We start from the raw sequence: 16,000 nt of genomic DNA, 5'->3' as shown, positions 1-16,000 counted from the left end.
GTATAGCTTTATGTTTACTTAATTATAGCAATTAAGAATAGTTTTAGGGGGACTTCCCTGGCAGTCTAGTGGTTGAGACTTCGCCTTCCAATGCAGGGGGTGTGGGTTCAATCCCTGGTTGAGGAGCTAAGATCCCACATGCCTCGCGGCCAAAAAACCAAAACATACAACAGAAGTAATATTGTAACAAATTCAATAAAGACTTTAAAAATGGTCCACATCAAAAAAAAATCTTAAAAAAAAAAAGAATAGTTTTAGGATCGCAACTCTTTGCTCTTCCTAGTAGATATTTATATCAGTCAGGGTCAATTGGAGAAACAGAACCAATAGGGGATATATACTGAGATTTATTGCAAAGACCTAGAACGTGATTATGAGAGCTGGATAGGCAAGTCCAAAATCCATATGGCAGATCATCATGAAGGGCAAGCTAGAGCTCTCATGCATAAGCTGAAGCTGCTGTCCACAGGCAGAATTTCTTTCTCAGGGAAGCCTCAGTTCTGCTGTTAAGGCCTTACAATGGATTGAATCAAGCCCACCCGGATCATCTAAAATATTCTCCCTTACTTAAAGTCAACTGATTACTGGACTTAGTCACATCCACAAAATACCTCCACAGTGACACCTGTGAAGTTTGAATAACTGGAGACTATAGCCTCGCCAAGGTGACACATAACATGGACCATCACAATATTTAAGTAAAAACATTTCAAATTCAAGAAAATTAATATAGATTTATGTGCTGTTGTATTTGTTTGATATCAGTTGAATCCAGTTGTTCCTCTAGTGTTGCAATGAAATGCACATCGTGAAAGTAAATATTCAAGTCCCTCCTGTGCTGGCTGAAGGAAGGGCATTAGAGGGGTGATGTAGGTGGTTGTCACGGAGATTCTCTGCCCTGCGGCCAAGGCAGGCAGGCAGTTGGGTAATTACAGGATTTCAAGGTAAGTTCACCCCAGTATGTTCTATCTTCTCTCTAGCTCCTCAGAACTAGCCTTTCTGAAGGGCTCTGTCTAATAGACAGCTTTCCTTTGCTGTTCAGTGTGTCTGCTGCTGAATGATTATCTAAAACAGCCCGGCTTAAACCCGGAAGCTTTGGAAACCAGGGGAGGGCACCCTGAGTTTTAGCAAGAATACCTATGAAGTTGCCAGAAAAGGGGGATTACAGATACTGTGCTTTTGAAAACATTGAATGACTACTGCATTTGTTTGCTTCTGCTCTACCTCTAAGAAAAAAAGCTTCTTGAAGGCACTGACTCTACATCCTCAGAGCATGTGTATAGCATAGGTATCAATCTGGGTCCCAGCAGGAAGCAGTGTGCTCAAATTAGGATAATTTGAGGAAGGGTTAACAAAAGGGCCTATTTATAAAGGAGTGGGCTCTAGGGAAACCCCAAATGACATTGTATAGTACGCAGTCACCATTGTGGTCCCCAGTCTGGGATTAGGGGAGGAGAGGTACTGGAAGTCTGAAGACAAAGCCTGGGATGGAGGGGTGTCCTCATAGGTGCTGAGACCTCTGGTTAAGCGATGAAACCAGTCCTCTGGAGAAGGAGCTGGGGGACAGGAATACCCTGACCCTGAAAATATATCTCACTCTCCCTCTGGTCACCTGCCCGGGTTCCCCATTGACTGAACCCACCAAAAATCAGAGAGCCTGCTAATGTGGTCCCTCCAAGTTAGTCACCTGGTGGGCACAGTGGAGGGTGGATCTGGAGGGGCAAGCCCTGCATTAATGTTGTAAACAGCTCCAAGTACGTGAACTTGAGCAAGTGGTGTAATTTCTCTGAGTCTCAGTTTTCTCATTTTAAAATAGGTTAATCATAGTTACCTGGCTAAGTTAGTTTAGGGGCAGAGAGTACATATAAACTTCCTTTAACATTAGGTGGCATTTAATGTAACAGCTGCTATTGTTTATTATTATAATCGACACCATTATTATAATTGTTATCTCAATTAACTCATAACATAGACATGAGGTTCACATGCCAGTAGGGAAAGAGGTAAGATATTCAAGAAGCATTTTAAACCGTTTTAGAATGACTATAATATCTTACATAGAATATGTATTTATATATACTAAATACTTTAACCTAAACTCTGATAATAAGACAAAACTCCCATCTCCTCTAGATGCTTCTTATGACCATACATTTTCACTTTTCCCTACCTATCTGCCGGGAATAAAAAAGAACATTAGTAAACTACCCTAATTTGAGTTCCATTCCCCTCCTACCTACCTCATGGTAGAGAATTTAAATGGCCCCCAAATTTGGAATCAGTGGGAAAAAACTGAGACTAATGCACGTTGTCTGACTTCGCTGTTGCTACCTTTTGATGTGATTTCATAAAAAAACGTATTAGGCAGGTAATAATAGCATTGGGATATAATAAATGTGCCCCACATATGTAATTTCTCTTCTCTATGGTATTTAGGATTATAAAAAAGGATTTATAGATATAGTAGTACAGATAATAGTGCATGTATAGATAGTATAGGTTACTATGCTTTGTATATAAGTATGATTTAGATCATAAGTCAAATAGAGATCCACATGGAAACATCTTAAAAATTCATCCATTGTCTTTACAACAAAGAAATATGTACCATCAAGGTTCCGGGGATACCAGCAATAGCATGCTGATTTTTAAAGAAATTCTTACTCATTCCTTATGGCAAGCATTCTGTGCTGTCTGCACGGATGAGGCTCCTGGCTGTGAATAAAACTAGGTTGGAGGTTCAGCGACAGTTTATCATATTACACCTATGAATAATTCATGAGTCATCTGTTGACCATAAAGCCAGTTAAGGAATTCTAATAAATGCATGATTTCTACTTCCTGGGGTAAAGCAGCATTGGCATTTACAACCTTCCTGAACAATAAAATGCCAGTAAAACTATAACTGACGGTTACGGGTCTCTGCTCTTCCTAAGCATTAATCACCTCAAAGCACAATATCAGCGATCTGCATTTCTGGGACTGTTACCTACAAAATGCTAAGCAACATGTTAAACTTCAGTTACTTCTTATAATATCTTATATTCACATGAGCAAGACTTAATGACTCACAAGGCAATCGGATATTCACCCTGGAATTTTCTCTTCCAGTGACAATAATTATTAACAACACTAATTTCTGAGGTAGTAATTTTTGGCAGTTTAGTTCTTATTCAGAATGTACTGAAGATGTGATTATTATTAGTACCGCTGTCTTTCCCAGCATGTAATTATACCCATATTAACTTCTTTTTTGGGGGGTGAAAATAGCACCATATCAGCAGAGGGATATGATTTTCAAGTATCACCAATATAAAATGATTTTAACATAGAGTTAAACTTTAACTGTGATGATTCTGAGTTACTTTAAAAAATCATGAATATTGCCTTTTATGACATCCTGATCATGCAGGAAAAAAGGAAATTATATATATTTTTTAAAGTATCAAACCTGAGACAGATTTTTGTTATTTTGATATTTTAGTTTTGAACATTCTCTCTCATTTTTGGACATAGGCATGTGCTCTGATTATCTTTTCACAGATGAAAATGAAGCTCACATGAATGGATTGGGAAATAGAGATGTGTGTTGTGCAAACCTCAGGGCTTGCTACTAACCTTCCAGTCACTTCTCTGTCCTCCCCTCAGTTTTTTCTTCTGAAATGGCAGAATGGACCCTTCCTTTCATAGCAGCAGTAGAGCTAGATTCCATTGGTGAGACATCTCCTGTGGACCAGAAAAAAAATTCACACCCTGTAAATCTTGATTTTATCTCTCCTTTCAACTAACTTGAGGAATGTGACTCTGTTTATTGGACTGTCTTGATATTTTGAAAGTAAAGATAATCAAATACATATGTAGCAAGACTTGGATTTTGTAAATAAATAGAGAATGTGTATATATATATATATATATATACATATATATATGTGAGTTTGTATCGATTTTAAAAGTTCTGGAGGGAATATTGCTAAATATTGAAAATGATTATCTCTAAGTTCGATTTTGCCTGGATAAGGGTACTGATATAAAAGGCACTGAACAGGCAGCATCTCAGTTTGAGACATTAAGGTTAAAAGTGGGTGATGTGCACTGTGGCTTTGGGGGCATCTGCACTGCGACGTTTGGCTGAAGTCTCGCACAGCAGGCTGTTTTATCTGCCTGTCATCAGGTGGTCTTGGGGCTTTGCAAGTGAGCTACAACCCCTCCCTGATTAAATGCATCTTGTCTCTCTTATGTTGTAAAAATAACCATGGACTCTGTGTTCTGCCTAGGATTTATGAATCCTCAATGCCATATGTTTGTGTTGACGTAAACAGTCTTCCCAGAAATTTGGCACAAGCCTGGCCATGTGCTGACTGGGAACAGGGCTTCTTAGACACCACCAAGAAATCAATTCCAGCTCCAGCCTGATCACATCATCCTATTTGAGTTTAGTGCTGTAATCTTCAAGTGGGTAGCTCTGTAATCTTGTCAAAGGCATTTATTTGGAAGAAAAATGCTTTATAACTTTGTGTTTTATTGAACTCTGTATTGAGTTTTTAAAATGTTACCAGAATCCTCACATAAGTCATCTAGATCACCAGCCTCTTTTATGTTCTAAGTTGTAGCATTTTCCCACTTTCAACATGATGTTTGATGTAGGAGTTGCTTATTACCCCATTTTTGAAAAAAGGTGTAAAATAGGAGGAAATTACACAGGGGGAGGAGGAGGCCCTTTACAGAAATGGCCCATGGGTTCACTGGAGACATCAGTGCTGACTGCTGAATGTAAACAAACTCAATAGCTATATAATACTTAAGCCCTAAATTTTTTCATATACCATGTGTGGAGAACTCAACCCAGATGTTTTTAATGAGTCTGTCCCTCTTGGGATTTGCAGTGTTTAGTAATTAATACTAAGCAACTAGCTTGCCCAAAATGGTCAGTGAACAACCTTTTTTCACACATTCTGCTAGAGGATGCGGGCAACATTTGATTTCGTGGCATTTCATAGGTAATTTTTAAATGGCAAGTAAATTGGCAATTGATTATATTTTCCAATGAACACAGCCACCACTAAAATACTTTGTCACCTCTAGTTAGCATCAACATGATATTTTCATAATGAAAATTAACGTCAATGGTGAAAAGATTTTTACAAGATCTGTGTAAAGACTTTGGTGAATGCAGATCACTGTGGTTGTTGCTGAGGAAACAAAAGTGAACACAGGAGTTCACAGTCCAGTGAAAGTAGAAATTAGGCAAAGAATCACAGAAAGAAGTGCAAAATTACAACTCTGGCACAGGTTATGGAGGAGAAGGGTCATCGTGCTGCTTAAGACCAGTTCTCTAGGAGCAGAGCCTGAGGCAGAGATTTAGATGCCCATGATTTGTTGGGGAGGGTGCTCTTGGGAGAAGTGGGTGTCCAAATCAGGCTGAGGCAGGGAAGGGTGAGGTCTCAGCTGGACTGAGTGTCAGCCTGATCCCACAGGGGCTCTGGAGCATGAGTTGCACCAGAGTTTCCCCACCTTAAGGCAAGAGGCTGTTGTCTTGCAGTCTCCTTGATCCCACACTAGTCAGACATTAACCAGGGTCTGACCTGGGCTGGATGGGTATGGCCCCTGGACAAGGGGATTCTGTAAGGCCAAGGGCAAATGTTCCAGAGAAGAAGGGCAGCAACTAAGAGAATTAGTACATTGAATAATGGGGGGCCACTACAGATGCTGAGAGAACATATGATACAATGTTCTTCTTTGTTCTGAACCCTTTGGTGGCCTCCCATCTCACTAGGAATATCTCTCACAAGGACTGTCAAGGCCCATGGGACCTGGTGCCCACTCTGACCTCATCTCCTGGATGTCTTTGGGTCAGTACCCATTGTTCAATGTGATACTCATTGTTTCTCTAGTTAACCTGGCTCTGGCTGGATTTTTAGTTATCTTTTCTATTGAAAATGCAATGTATATTTTGGGCATTACTTTGCATTTCATCACTGTGTGTCGAGGCCCTCAGTTTGGTGGTCATACATTTTTATTCCAAAGACCTGTAAGTGCCCTAGAATTTTGCTTTAAGTTAAAACTTGACATAATGGTATGGCTTTCCTGGCTCCAGAGAAATCCTTTCTCCTTCACCAAACATGATCAGAATTACTGTCTCCATTTGAAATTGGCCCAGGGTTGAAGATAGAAAAATAGAAAAATCTTTGAGGTCAAATTTGTGTGTGTGTGTGTGTGTGTGTGTGTGATCTTAGTTCCCCGACCAGGGATTGACCCCAAGCCCTCAGCAGTGAAAGCGCCGAGTCCTAACCACTGGACCGCCAGGGAGTTCCCTCAAAATTTGTTTTTAATTTCACACAAAAAGATGGCGGGATACTGTGGGCTTCCTTACCTGGGCTGTATCCTTATCTGACATTTGCCTTTCTTTCCACGGTTAGGTTTGTCTGTTAGATATCTGCTGTCTGGGCTCTTTTCACAACTTTTTTCAGTATTCATACTTTATTATTTGGTATCTATTCATCTTTTCCTCCTTGCCTTCTTCACCTTTCTGAGTTCTATTTTCAGTTTCCATAATCAAGGGAGGTTATGGGAATCTGGTTCTTTGTCAAAATAAGATGCTGCCTCCTCACTGTTTCTGTTGTTGGGGTCTGGGTGCAGAGACGCCCTCTCGTGAGGGCACACTGTGATCTTTCCTTTGAGATGTTTTGAATTGTTTTCAGTAACAGCCTGGAGGCTAGGTCTGAAACACTGCCAAGCTCCTGAAGAGGCGATTTTATCTGAAAACATTTCTCCAATCACAGGAATGCATGTTGCTTTATAAGACATACATCTAAGGACTAATTTAACGCTGGATGTTAGAACACATCCGCAGATGGATGTATTCCACTGTGGGACCCAGTATGAGGGTCCGCTCTGTGCCAGCCAGGGGCCGGGGTGGGGAGACTTTGGCACATAGGCGGAGCTTGGGAAATATATGTAGGATGAATAGAAGTGAACTGGCTGGGTTGGAAAAGACAAGGATAAACACATGATTATAATTACTGTAGTATGCCTCAGTTAACTCATCTATAAACTAGGAGCCAGACCTATCTTCTGAGAGTATTACATGAAAGGATGCATATCAGGTGCTTCACAGAATGACGAACTTAGTGATGTTAGAGCACTATTTAGTAAAGGTATATACAGCACAGGGAGAAAGTGATTCTGTAGAGAGTAGTGGGTGGACAAGGGTACCCAAGAAAACTTAATAGATTGGTCCTGAGAGTTGAACAAGGTTTTGTGGGTCTGTCCCCTCCATTCACGATCTGTGTTGGCAGCAACACCCAAGTCTGTTGGTAGCACCACATACGTTTGTGTAGGATGAAAAACTGGACCACCATAGATAGGTTTGATCCCCTAATATTGCTTGACATTTTTTGGAATGGAATAGTCAGTTTTATTACCAAAGGAAATTATCAAAGGAACCACTTACAGCTGCAGTTAAACGTTATTTACAAACACTCAATGGTCTTTATTGTGTTAAACAACAGTAATTGCTAATCATTGTATTTCAGAAGCCCAGGGACTGCCAAGTCTCTTGGGAATGGCACAAAATATTTTCATTAAAAATTTAGTAATTTCAACACCATAAAATATCTACCAGGGGACTTCCCTGGTGGCGCAGCGGTTAAGAATCCACCTGCCAATGCAGGGGACACGGGTTCAAGCCCTGGTCCGGGAAGATCCCACATGCCACGGAGGGCCACAACTACTGAGCCTGCGTTCTAGAGCCCACAAGCCACAACTACTGAGCCCACGTGCCACAACTACTGAAGCCTGTGCCTAGAGCCTGTGTTCTGCAACAAGAGAAGCCACTGAAATGAGAAGCCTGTGCACCACAACAAAGAGTAGCCCCCGCTTGCTGCAACTAGAGAAAGCCTGCACGCAGCAACAAAGACCCAACGCAACCATAAATAAATAAATAAATTTATTAAAAAAAAAATCTACCAGGGACATCTAACCAGTAAATATCATTAATCTTAAAAAAAATACTTTAAAGAAGGGGAGGTATCTTTTTAGTATCTGCTCTAGATACTAAATATTTTCAATTTTTCAATAACTTCAATTCCACTTGTTTGTTGCCTGAATCCTGATCCTAATTACTAGGTCTTGTTTCCTCTGAAAATGGAATCTTAAAAATACTTTCTATTTTCTGAAGCAAAAATATATCATGGTGTACTGGCAAAAACTCCTCAGGATTATTTACCCAGTAATGTCAAACTCATAGATAAGAGAATATGTCAGCTCCCTTTTCCATAAGTTTGAGTTGTCTAGAATAATATGGAAAAGCATTTATTGCAATGATGAATTGGGTAGCAAGTGTTTAACCAAAGATTAGAAATATTTAAAACCTAAAGCAATAACAGAAACTTATTTCTTCAGCAATCCTTTTGAAATTTTACTTTCGATGAGGCTTAATCCATAAACAAATACCATTGCTACGTTTAAACCTGAAATACAGGTTTCTGATATTTGAAAAGGTGGGCCTGGATTACATTTCAGTCTTTATGTGATCCAGTTACTTTACTCCTGCCAGTGCCCATGCAGTATATTGGGCACTAAATTAAACACTGTCAGGAAAATGTGAAATAGTCCTGCAAAAGAAGAAAGAAAATCTAAAACAAAACCAAAGGTAATATTGGTTTCCTTGGCCAAAACTGTGTCCTTTGGTATATGCATATATATTTATACCTTTTTGCTGTATAACATGATTTTTAATCCTAAAGTTTGAATAATATGAGTTACTGATTAGAAATATTCTCCATCACAAATTATTCAGTTTATTATGTTAGACTATTTTGACTCTACATATTTTAGTTCCCAAGGTCTCTCCTGCTATGATCACCATGATGCTTGACCTATTCTAATTATTTATTCATTCAATAAATAGCCGACAGCCTGCTACTGGACCCTGTGGGAGGGCTGAGCCTCTTGGGGTGAGCCACCCAGACTAGGCCCTGCCCTCATGGAGGTGACATCCTAGTGGAGGAGACAATTAACAAGTAAACACAGGAATAGATATGTAGAATCATTTGTTACAGATTGTGATAAGGGCTGGGGAAGAAATAATAGAGCTCCAAGATGAACATTAATGAGGACATATTCTCTAGAAAATATCTGAGGACATGAGACTTTATGTCACTTGATTGCCCAATATAAACACCCCATGAGAAATTTAATTTAGAATTAAGTGCCAGGAAATGCTACCTTCTGGTATTGCTATGATGTAAGGCCACATTCTGTGACTAAAGAAATGTTGAAAAACTGAAACCTTACTGAAAGCTTTCAGAGTGTCTTGTCATTCATTCTGATTGTTCTAGTCATCATGACCCAATAGATAACAGAGTGCTAGGTGGTAGGCCTTTTCCCATTTCTAAGTAAAGGGCTGCCCTCTAGTGGACTCTGAATAAATGTTAATTGAGGATAATAGGTTACAAAATATAACACCTGCAGCCAAATGGCAAACTGTATGAAGCTTGGTCTGTCTAAGCTTCAGTCTCAGCAAGCTTCTGGTGACTTCCAGAGACAAACTCCTATAACCAGTTGTCCTCAGAATATATGTCCCTATTCCCTTGAGGCTTAGGTTTTAGAACCAGATGGAAACTTAGAAAGATCTCTGCTCCAACTTCTCATTTTTAGAGAAGATACTCAGAATTCAGACAGCAGAATTCAGAGACGTGAAGTGACTTGTTCACTGTCCCATGGTGAATGAAGAGAACTAAATTGTAAACATGGGTTCTCTCTCTATAAATATCTCTCATTTATTTGATCACATTTATTACTAACTATTTTTACTACTTTCCTACATCTCTCCCCTTTGCTCACTTTTCCCTAGCCTCTTTGTTCTCTGTTTCTCCAGAACATCATGCAGGCCTCCCACTCTAGGATCTTTGCACTGGCTGTTCCCTCTGCCTACCATGCTCTTCCCTGCACTGCCTTCAAGTCTTTGCTCAAATGCCACCTTCTCGCTCTGACCACCTTATTTAATACGCAGGCTCCCACCACCAGCACTACAGATCTCCCTTTACCCTGATCAAGTTTTTCTTTTTTCCATAGTAATTATCACCTTCTATCATACAATATAATTTACATATTCATTATGTAATATAATGAATATAAGTACCTGAGCACAGAGATCTTTGTCTCTTTTGCTCACTGACATACTCCATGTGCCTAGGACAGTACATAGTACATAGTACAACAGGGACTCAGTTAATGTGGGTTGGATTAATTAACCTTCCAAAATGAATGTGTTACCTAATGGAAGGGCCACTTGCTCCAGCAGGGAAATTCAACTCTCTGTGAAGCCTGAGGGAAGTTGAACAAATTTCCTATGCTTCATGAAAGACCAGGCCATTGCTGCCTTAACTCTGCCCACCACCCAGTGCTGCCATCACGATTAGCCCAAGAGACCAGTTTCAAGAAGGAGGCTGAAATTAGAACTCCTTATCCATTCTCCTCTAAGAGGCCTCCAGGACCCATCAAGCCTCTTATTGCCCTATACCCTCCTCATTCCCACGAGCCAAGCCTCCTCTGTGGACTTTCTCCCCATGCAGCCTCTTCTCTGCCTCCACCTCTACCACCCCAGCTCCCCAAACCCTTCTGCTCTCTGCCCCCTGGGGCTCACCACCAGCAGCAGCAGAGCCCCCCCATCCTCAGCCTCTTCTCTGAAAGTTGCCATTGTACTCTTGCTCTGAAGTATGCCTCTCCCCCAAAGACACCAATACCACAAAGCTTTTTCCAATCATGGCTGTTTCTTCCCTTCCCTGTTGTAATCCTGGGCCTGATCCAGACCAGAAGCTTGGGTCCTTTGAAGCACTTGCATCTGAATATAATACCCACCACCCATCCTTGTTCCAGCCATCTGTCAACCTTGTAGCCAGCCCCCCTCATTCACAGAACATTTTATTACCTGGACATCCATCTTAGTCTCACTCACTATTCCCGTGATCCCTTCTACTCCTTTTTGGTGACTTCAGCATCCCTGCAGTGACCCACCCAGCATCCTAGTCTCTCAATCCTCTGCCTTCCATTAATATTCCTATCCATGGCCCTTCTCTAGCCCTTGTCATCCTCAACATTGCCCAGCCTCCAAATTCTTGACCGCAAGCATCCTAGTCTCCAACCATTGCTTTCTGTCTTCTTCTCATGGCTCCTCTTCAATAATTCTTCATCACTGGGATCTAGTGACTTCCACTTTTTTATTGTCAAGGCCCCCTCCTGTCCTGACCTCACCTTTACTTAGCTTGGGCTGCATGAGTTAATCCATTTCTTTGCATTCATCTTCAGTCCTTTTGCCTCTGCTTCTTCAGCCATACTCACCTGGTTAAACTCCAGTCTTCCTCTCAACCTCCCCTTGCACCTGAGCAGCTGAGTGTGGATGGAGCGACATGTACCACTGTGCTGACTGTCATTCCTCCATCATTTCCCTAGTCAGTCTTCCACTCTCCAAGATGTCAATTATTCATACCTTGTCCTCACTCCACAACCCTCCTCACTCCTGTCACCTCCTCATTCTCAGCTAATTAAACCTTTTCTTTTCTTTTTTGGTCAGATGACAAACAATATTTATTTATTTCGGACTAAGAATAAAGTTACACGTTTTATTAATAGAGGAGTCCCATCCTCCCAGGCATGGTTGCCTATTAATAATAATGAGCCAGGGGCTTCCCTGGTGGCGCAGTGGTTGAGAGTCCGCCTGCCGATGCAGGGGACACGGGTTCGTGCCCCGGTCCGGGAAGATCCCACATGCTGCGGAGCGGCTGGGCCCGTGAGCCATGGCCGCTGAGTCTGTGCGTCCGGAGCCTATGCTCCGCATCGGGAAAGGCCACAACAGTGAGAGGCCCGCGTACCGCAAAAAAATAATAATAATAATAATGAGCCAGTAATTGAAATTTCAACTGGAAGTAAACTGGCCCTAAGAGAAAAGTCAGCCAGCCACCACTCATTTATCCCCTCCTCTACTCAGTGTTTTAACAGAGAAATTAAGGCTTAAGTCACATTAGTCTAATCTTTGCCCCTCTTTGAAGATGAGCAGCTTCCATTCTAAAGAGAGTAGGAGCTACTCTCTAGCCAAAGATAAACACTGTTAACATTTTGATCTTTATTTTTCCAAGGGTTTTTAAAAATTAAATCTTTTCTTAATTCAGTAAGAAAACAGAAACAATTGAAAGCAAACGACTTCATCTTTCCACCACCAAATATGCTCTATCTTCCTTCTAAGAGCAGATGACTAGACATTAAGTGTGGGCAGATGCAGTAATCCCAGCATTTCAGGGCATGAGAGGGGTGGGCACAGCAGGCCTGATCCTTTGGGTTATAAGACTTATTCCACTTAGTGCTAACTCCACTTAGCCTTCAAGATTGTCAACCTTCCAGTTACTTTCTTTACCATGAGTTCAGACATCATTTTGGGTGCTGGGAAAACTGGACAGCTACACGTAAAGGAATGAAATTAGAACTTTCTTTAATACCATACACAAAAATAAACTCAAAATGGATTAAAGACCTAAATGTAAGACCTGACACTATAAAACTCTTAGAAGAAAATATAGGCAGAACACTCTTTGACATAAATTGCAGCAATATCTTTTTTGATCCATCTCCTAGAGTAATGGAAATAAAAACAAAAATAAACAAATGGGACCTAATGAAACTCAAAAGCTTTTGCACAGCAAAGGAAACTATAAACAAAATGAAGAGACAACCCACAGAATAGGAGAAAATATTTGCAAATGACGTGACCGACAAGGGATTAATATCCAAAATTTACAAACAGCTCATGCAACTCAATATCAAAAAAAACAAACAACCCAATCAAAAAATGAGCAGAAGGCCTAAACAGACATTTCTCAAAAGAAGACATAACAGATGGCCAAGAGGCACATGAAAAGATGCTCAACATTGCTGATTATTAGAGAAATGCAAATCAAAATTACAATGGGGTGTCACCTCACACCAGTCAGAATGGCCATCATCAGAAAGTATAATAAATGCTGGAAAGGGTGTGGAAAAAGGGAACTCTCTTACACTGTTAGTGGGAATGTAAATTGGTACAGTCACTATGGAGAACAGTATGGAGGTTCCTTAAAAAACTAAAAATAGAGCTACCATATGATCTAGTAATCCACTTCTGGCCATATATCCAGAGAAAAACATGTTTCAAATGGATACATGCACCCCAATGTTCATTGTAGCACTATTTACAATAGTCAAGACATGGAAGCAACCTAAATGTCCATTGACAGATGAATGGATAAAGAAGATGTGGTACATATATACATTGGGATATTACTCAGCCATTAAAAACAACGAAATAATGCCATTTGCAGCAACATGGATGAACCTAGAAATTGTCATACTAAGTGAAGTAAATCAGACAGAGACAAATATCATATGATATCACTTATATGCGGAATCTAAAAAAAATGATAACAAATGAACTTATTTACGAAACAGAAACAGACTCACAGACTGAGAAAACCAACTTATAGTTACCAAAGGGGAAAGGGTGGGGGGGATAAATTGGGAGTTTGGGATTAACATATACACACTACTATATTTAAAATAGGTAACCAACAAGGACCTACTGTATAGCACGGGGAACTCTGCTCAATATACTGTAACAACCTAAATGGGAAAAGAATTCAAAAAAGAATAGATACATGTATATGTATAACTGAATCACTTTGCTGTACACGTGAAACTAATACAACATTGTTAATCAACTATGCACCAATATAAAATAAAAAATTTTTAAATAATAATAATAATGACATCATTTTGAATCATGTGTCTACCTGCTTTTAATTTGCCTACTAAGTGGACCTAACAAACTTAATAATTGAAAAGATGACTTTGAGTATGACTTAAAGCATAAACACTTCTTTTATAACAGTGTTTATAACTTCAAGTATAAATTTAACTAACTTGACTTCAAGTATAAACACGTCAAACAAAGTGGAATTTCAGACACAGAACTTAAAAATGCAAAAAGAACTTAGAAGTGTAAACTTATAACATAAATAAATGTATACCACTTGCTTACTGCAATCTGAAATATTATCATGAAGACAATTCTGAGTGTTTCCAAGTAAACTGCTGTCGACATTTCACTGTAGAGGTTGTGCCACAAACAGCATCTGCTCTTCCCAGAAAAAGCTCCTTCCTTCCCATGGCATGGCTGACTTGTGTTTTTTTGTTTGTTTGTTTGTTATCTTGCGGTACGCGGGCCTCTCACTGTTGTGGTCTCTCCCGTGGCGGAGCATAGGCTCCGGACGCGCAGGCTCAGCGGCCATGGCTCACGGGCCCAGCTGCTCCGCGGCATGTGGGATCTTCTCGGACCGGGGCACGAACCCGTGTCCCCTGCATTGGCAGGCGGACTCTCAACCACTGCGCCACCAGGGAAGCCCATGACTTGTGTTTTAAGTTCAAAAGTCAGAGAGTCAAGTAAAAACCCCATACAGACAGCCCCTGGAGTCCCTTCAATCATGCATGAAGCTAGTCTCCAGGCCATGTCACAGGGAGAGTTTCAGTGTATCCTTACACACAGCCTCACCCTGGAGGTACCTGTGGGACTTGAACTTGAAGGTCTTAAGTTGCTTTCTTTTCCTTCCTTAATTTTTTTGTGAGTCTTAATTTTGTGAAGTAAAGACCAGATTATAAGCCAAGAAACCTGATGAGACTGTCATAAAGTCTCTCTCGTGTGGCTGGTCACCCCCATAATATCCCTGGGCAGTCCACAGCTATGATGATGGGTCTCCTGCAAGGTTTTCCAGATGGACATTATACACGCTTGTTCATTTTTCCTAATGATGCTCTGAGAATAGAAATGGCAGGTTACGTCCTCCTTTCTCCTACCCTGGATCTGGATACCTGGGAAACATTAGAAGCTTCTGCAATTCAGTCATATTTTTCATAAATTTCTTGTAGGAGCATTTCCCAAAGTGTAGCATGTGGACCATGGCTGGTAGACCAGATGAATGTAGGTGGTGCAGGACTAAACATTTTTTATATTACTAGTTATGTTTTTGTTTTAATGTGTATTAGAAGAAAATTTAACAAACATATCTAGTCCAATATTTCATGGACGTAAATCCTTAGAATTAGTCAAAATGATGATATTTAAGGTTTTGTAGGTGAGATGATTAAAAGAAAAATTTTAAGTTAATGGTAATAACATTGATATACACTTTTGGCAAAAATTGTGAAAGTGGTTGCCTGTAGGCTCACAATGAGAAAGTGATGGGCAGAGGCCTTCAGACATGGTTTCTTAAATGGTAAAGGATATGGAAACTTTTGGAGACAGTTCCATAAATAAATAAATAACTTGGCATAAGCCCATATGGAGAGATATTCTTCTCACTCAAGTTTCTCCCACTGGAAAGTGCAGCTACCAGTGATATTATCCATGCAGAGTGGGGGTTATTTTGCTGTTCTCATTGGGTTTTGCCTCATAAAGAAATGGTAGGAACCACTGAGTTCTTACACTTTCAGAGTCAGAGAATAACCACATAATAACTACAACCAAATTCCTTCAGTCACTCATTCAACAAACACTGCTGAGCACCTTTGTGTGTCAGGCTCTGGGCCAGGTGCTGGGATTAGAGGAGTGAGAAGGCCAGACATCACAAGGTTTTAAGCCTGGGAGTGACTTATCATATTGGCATTTCTGAAAGATCATCCTGGCTCTCCCTGTGACTGGACAGGCAGCAGAACTGGGATAGACCAGAGACGAGGTGACTGTAATAAGACATGGTGGCTTGGACTAGCCTGGTAGCAGTGGCAATGGAGAGAAATTAGCATATTCAAGAGGTATTTCAGGGTAGATCCAATAGGCCATGGTGACTGATTGGACATCATGGACAAGAGGAAGAGAAGAGTCAGGGAGAATGCTAGGTTTTTGCCTTCGGAAGCCCCATGCAAGATGATGCCAGGTCTTCAGAGCTCACAGAGAACACACTGCTAGGGGCTCAGTACTACA

The 16,000-nt window shown here is 40.6% G+C and overlaps 1 protein-coding gene and 1 long non-coding RNA gene across 3 annotated transcripts in view; one reads left to right on the top strand and one right to left on the bottom strand.

The window, feature by feature from the left end:
• Nucleotides 1-16,000, top strand: part of MYRIP (myosin VIIA and Rab interacting protein) — a 219,655-nt gene that overhangs the window by 72,082 nt on the left and 131,573 nt on the right. The window lies entirely within an intron of this gene.
• Nucleotides 3,163-16,000, bottom strand: part of LOC307193359 — a 263,564-nt gene continuing 250,726 nt past the window's right edge. The window contains exon 3 of the long non-coding RNA XR_013830310.1: nt 3,163-3,726. This is a non-coding gene — a long non-coding RNA (uncharacterized lncRNA). The remainder of the gene's footprint in view (nt 3,727-16,000) is intronic.

This window comes from Stenella coeruleoalba (assembly GCF_951394435.1).
Source record: "Stenella coeruleoalba genome assembly, chromosome: 10".
NCBI lineage: Eukaryota > Metazoa > Chordata > Mammalia > Artiodactyla > Delphinidae > Stenella > Stenella coeruleoalba.
This window is presented reverse-complemented; position numbering and strand designations above follow the sequence as displayed.